The sequence below is a fragment of the Nannospalax galili genome, unplaced genomic scaffold (assembly GCF_000622305.1).
Source record: "Nannospalax galili isolate Female #2095 unplaced genomic scaffold, S.galili_v1.0 scaffold1153, whole genome shotgun sequence".
NCBI classification, from domain to species: Eukaryota; Metazoa; Chordata; class Mammalia; order Rodentia; family Spalacidae; genus Nannospalax; species Nannospalax galili.
Window position 1 is genome coordinate 258,389 of NW_008333036.1, and position 6,271 is coordinate 264,659.

Sequence of the window (6,271 nt, forward strand, 5' to 3'; positions counted from 1 at the left end):
TTTTACAGGAAGTTCTGGCAGATGTCACACATTTTTTGCCCATTTCCTGATATTGGGAATGTCTCTTATAAGAAGCAGCTTCAATATCAAAGGAAGGTAATTTTAAAAATCAGTAATTATTTTTGTATATTTTTCATTTTTTTGTGTATTTTGTAGACAAGAACTTAATCATCTTTATACTCCTTTCCCCACTGACACCCTCTCACAGCCCCCCTCCCAATGGATTTCACGTACTCTGTTATTTATATTAAGGTCTATCCAGTCAAATTAGTGTCCCCATACATCCGTCAGTACAAGTTCATCCACGGTGGTCTAATCAGCCTATCTAGAGTCACTCCCTTAAAGATCAGCTCTACTCATGCAGCAGTAATCAGGTGCTCAACAGTTCTTCAGCTAAGATTGGGGCCTGCTGCACATTTCCACAGTTCTATGCTGGGTTTTTGTTTGTGAGTTTGAATGGGTCTATAATTCTGTAAGTTTTCAGCTGGAAATGAAGCATTATAGGTTTGGGAAAAGACGAGGACCACTAGAGAGCATCCTGAAGCAAGAAAAGAAATTTATTGGGATGTACTGTCATGCCATCTCCAGTGAAGCCTGCGTGAAATCCTCCGTGGGTTGAGGCTGGAACTTCAAGGAAGGGTGCTTATTGGAGTTGGCTGTGCTAAAAAACATGCAGTGTACTTGGCATGCTTTTACTTGCTATTATCTTTCTGACCGTCACTGTGTCATGGGTTTTCAGAGGCCCGGAAAGCACCTGGTGTCCTTGACACCACTGACACTGCCTTTATTGAAATCTTTTAATTATCCTAGTATGCAGCAAAAGTTCTCAGGAACTCAATCACCTGAGACAACTTTGCCTCCAGATGCATCACTATTAATTAAAGTCATTTTAGATGCAACAGGAAGTAGTTAAGCAGAATTAATGCTGGAAATTCCAGGGAAGAACTGATTTCTAGAAGAGAGACATGGATGGATAAATACCAATAAGCGTTTCTTGGTATTCATTAAATTCATGCATAAATTGGCAAGATCAAGACCACCTTGGTGTTTTTTTGACAAAAAATCAACAAGAGAGCATTAAAAGGCAACTACAGACTGTATTTGAAAGTTGGAAAAGATAGGAGGGAAGGATGGTTTCATAGGTCCCTAACATGGGATGATTTTTTAGGATCTAAGGGTCTAAGGGGTTAAGGAATATGACTTAGAAGCCCTATGGCCCACTACAAATAAGCAAGGAATGTTATCAAATAGTTAAAAATGTAATATCAGGCACAGCTGATATTGAAAGTACTTGGTGGTTTAAGGTCATTCTGACCTGAAATCACAAAACTAAGCGGAATTCTGAGTGCGTAATAAAAACTGGTAGTAGAAACAACAGTATCATAAAGCAGGAATTTGCTGGCTGGTACCAGGTTGATAGATAAGGAAATGTGTTTTGGCTATACATGATAGTTGGCAAAATTATTTCACTTTTACTGAAAATCTTAGAAAGTGACTAATTACAGAACAGTCATGCTGATGATGAAATTTTGCAATCTTTGCTGTATATATTTCAAACCTTGCAGCTGCAAAAACACACTCAGACTTTCACCAAGTTCTTGTGTGTCTGTCTGTCACCCGCGGAATCCTTGCCCACTCTCTCGAGGACCCTGTTCCCGTCGGACTGAACTGCTCCGATTTGGGCTGTTCCGTCGCAATGTACAACAAGCTGCTGGACTGCTCCCATAGGAGAAAGGGAACAGCGTTTTTTTTTTTTTTTCAACACAGCAGGCTGGATTTTATAGGATTTTTCTTTTGTGGGTGGGGGGAGGTGAGACTGTAGCAGAATGGTGAGTCAGCCAGTTCCTTGGTGGGGGGGTTCAGTTAGGTGTTTTTCAGTGTTTCAGTTGGCTGCAATGGAATATTGCTGTTATGATTAGGGTGCATTTTTAAAAAAAATAGGTGGTTACTAAGAAAATAGGATGGTTTAGTTTCTGTTTCCTGGAATGCTGTCCACAAGGTTGTGATCTCCATGTTGCTGGTCAGCAGTGACTCCATCATATCTTATAATATCTTAAAATTGTTTTTGCAATTTTTCATAGTTTTTATATTCTGGATTACTCCTTTCACATTTTCTGATACTCACCATAATGTTCAAACACATTTCATATACACTTAATCTTTCTCCTTAAGCCATTCATAAGACTAAACTAATAGTAGAGAAAAAATTAAGAACACACTAGAAGGCTTATCTTCTATTGAATTCTTATTTAAAATTTTCCTTCTTGTTGACAATTTTGTACTTGTAAATAAGGAAATATCATTACATGTTGTCCCTGTTTTTCCCTAAAGTGTTCTCCATAATTCCCCATATATTCACCCCAATCAACAACAAATTTTAAAAACAATTAACTAATTCCAGTTTGTGTTACCCTTATGGGCATGTGTGTGCCTCCTTCCAATGGATCTCTTTACTTCTTGACAGAAGAGTCAGTTCCCTGTGATGAAATATGACAAAAGAGATTTTAAAAACTTCTTGTAATTCATCAGTAAAGTACATTATATTTGTTCAAGTATCACCGAATAATATTAAAATGAAGTTGTCAAATTTCAAATTGAATGGGACTAGAGAGATGGCTCAGCAATTAAGACAACTTACTGTTTCTGCAGAGGACCTGAATTCAGTTCCCAGCATCCATGGTGGGTGACTCACAACCGACTGTACCTTCAGCTCTAGGGAATGATGCCCTTTTCTGGTCTCATGGGTGAGCACCTGCACTCAGATGTGAGCACACATAATTAAAAAATAGAAACAAATCTTTTAAAGAAAATCCGTCCAATCAACCTACTTCATGGATTTATTAAGCACTTTTTCAGGTACCTAATGTGAACACGATTTCTCCAGCAGCAGCCATTTCCTTACACATCATATAAAATAAAAGAACAATATACTTGATTGAAGCCCAAAAGTCTTACTGTGTTGGAATTCTTTTAAAATATTTTAAATAGTATTATTTTTTATTTTATGTGCTTAAGTGTACTGCCTGTATGTACCTGTGTGCCCATGTTGTGCAATACCCAGGGAGGTCAGAAGAGGGTGAAGGTGTTAGGTAGGCATGCCCTCTGAGGAAACTAGAACTGAGCCCTGAGAGACTTGGGGGTGGGGTGTCAGGAGAAATGCTGAGTGCACTGGGGAAGAAAGGGAGGAATAGTCACCGTTTTTGAATGGAATCACCCAGGTGGTGGACAGGGCATGTGCTGATGGCACAAATCTCAAATACGAGAGAGAAGAGCCCACTAGAGTTAGTTCATATCTTTGTAAGTAACCCTCTAGATTTTGATGGCAAGCCCGAATAAATATTCCTATTCCCCAAACTGTAACTTAAGAGGAATACTATGATGGTTTAGTTACAACCTTGCTCTCTGGAATCCCAGAGAGTGCACGGGTCTATCAGGGTAAAATTTGGTGCAACAAAATTGGCATAGTGTAGCTGCATAGACAAACTTCAGGACTCTGGGAAAAACAATGGGGACCATGGCCTTAGAAAGCATCGTGCTTCCAGCAGTGTCTGGTGAGCCTATCAGAGGGGGTCAAATTCCGAAATCCCGAAGGGTGGAGATGGGTGCCATGATGCGTCCAGTGTGGTAATGCCACTGATCCAGCGGGAACCCAGGAAAGGGTGTCGGCAATCCCTGGGCACTTAATGGGGTTAGTGGCAGTCACACGGGTTACACAATGAATAGTAAAATATATAACTAAAATGAGGCCAGCTATGCAGATGCAGACTTATTAAGGGGGAAATCCCCAGGTCACCACCATCCTGTAAATGTTGTAAAATAGCTCAGTTGCTTGAGAGATGGGGGTTGTGGAAAGCCTATGAAAAAATTTACAAGCCTTGTATGGTGGTTTGAATGAAAATGTCTCCCATAGGCTCCAAGTATTTGGACATTTTATCCCCAGATGGTGGCACTGTTTTGGTTGGTTTTAGAATGTGTGGCTATCCTGGAGGAAGCATGTCACTGGGATGGGCTTAGAGAGTTCTTAATTTTGCCAGGTCTCCAGTTGCTCTCTTGCTTCGTGTGCCTTCCTAATGATGTGAGAACTTCATTTCTGTTGCTCCTGCTCCTGCCACAAGCCACCATGCCTCCCTGCCATGAGGGACTGTAATTCCCCTGGAACCTTAAGCTCATCCTTCGATAAATTGCTTGGGTCAATGTTTCTATCACAGCAACAGAAGTGTGGAATACACTTTGGAAAAAAAAAGGGAATCCAGAGAAGTGGCTTGGCTGGGATTTGAACCTGCATCTTCAAGAACAAACAGAGTTCTTAACTGCTAAGCCATCTGTCCAGTCCTCTGATTTTTTTTTATTTTTTAAAAATTATTTATTTAATAACCAGATACTTAGAAGAAGCATTACAACAGCATTGACATATTCAATAACAATTTTCTGAGCTAGACTGCATCTCTTTCAAAATTGCCTGTACATTTTTGGTTTACAGTTTAATGATTACAGTTATACAGTATTGTACTCAGTGTAAACCCTATAAGACATAAAATTAAATGAGGTTTTAACCTGTAAAAAAGATCTCTATTTCATTATTAAAATGCAGAGTTTCATACAGAAAAATTCATTTTAATGCAATTGACAGTAAGATGTTTGCACATGTGTTTCTAATCTCTATATATCAGATTATTACTAGTCACAGTCCGTTACTTCTTGAGCTCCTTGGCATCTAAGCATGGATATAAAGTCATCAGGTAGATTTCGAAGATGTTTTTCACATTTACTAATTATTAAGGAGAAAATTTTTGTGCTTTGAAGAATTATTATTTTTTAATCATTGTATTTTTTAAAATTTTAATAACTACATGATTAGAAGAAACTTTTCACTACAGCTTTAACATGTTCAGTAACTCACTCCAGAGCAAGAGTACATCTCTTTCACAAGTGGGTGCAAGTTTCTAAGTTCACAATTGAATTAATATAGTTATACAATATTAAACTCAGTATAAGCCCTGTAAGACACTAAATTGAAATGAGTTAACTCAGTATAAGCCTTATAAGACATAAAACTGGATGAGTTTTTAACCTTTAAAAAAGATCGCCATTTCATTTTAGAATATATTGTTCCTTGGAGAAAGACTCATTGTTTTTGCTACTGACACTGAGGTGTTCGAACATGCATCTCTAATCTGTATGTATCTGATTATTACTAATCATAATCGGTGGCAGTTGGATCCTTGGTGCCTGTGTATGTCGAAAAAGTCATCAGGTAGATTTCAATTGTATTGTTTAGCATCTCTACTAATTAGCATGATGAAAATTTCCATGCTTCCTCCTCAAATATGATACGTTTTTAAAAAATTGGTTGATTTGTGTGTGTGTGTGTGTGTGTGTGTATCACACAGAACATCCCAAACCGTCTCATTCGACTATACAACCACTTCCCAGATGGTACCCCTCCCATAGCCTCCCTCCCCCACTAGAGCTCTTATACTTTTATATCCCTGCTACTGTCTGCTGTGTTGTTGGCACCCCAGCCATCCCCCACTACTTGCCCTTCTGGTGAATCTAGTCAGCCTATCTAGAGGTCTATGTTTTAGGAGGGTCAGCTGTTCTTCATCTAGGAGTAATCAGTTGTCAATATTCCTTTAGATAAGATTGGGGTCTGCTGTTCATTTTTCCAGTTCTATGATGGCCTACTATCTGGGAGTCCCTTTGGCCACCCTGGCCAACAACTCAAAAGAAGGTATTGCCTGTCTGGAATTTTTCCTTGTTATGTAGCCTTTACCTATGCATATGGACTCTTAAGTAATTATATAGGCCCCTTTAATCTTTGGTTATACTTTCCATTTGAGTGTTTAAGGCCATACAGCCTGCAAATTTCATGATTTCATGACCCTGTTCCCATTGTACTGAACTGCCCCGGTCTGGGCTGGTCCGTTGGAGCCACCAACAAACCAGGCCCTAACTCCCCATATTTTGAGCAAGTTCTCTGCTCAAAAAATGCACTCACATACTGCACTTTCCAGTATTCTAGCTCAGGGAATGCCACCACAGATACCCTGATCATGACAGTCCAGCCTAGCCTGTTAGAACAAGCAAGGACTTTACATTAACAATTCCACCTGTCCCCTCAGAGTATTCATAAACTCCTCCCAGATGTGACCCTTAGGGGTCACATGGGCTTGAGAGGAGGCCCTGGCTCCTTTCTTTTACCAGTTATGCCTATGTGAAGATAAGTCAAAGCTCCTGCTCAATCATGTCTGGCTTTGCTTAGGAGCATGGA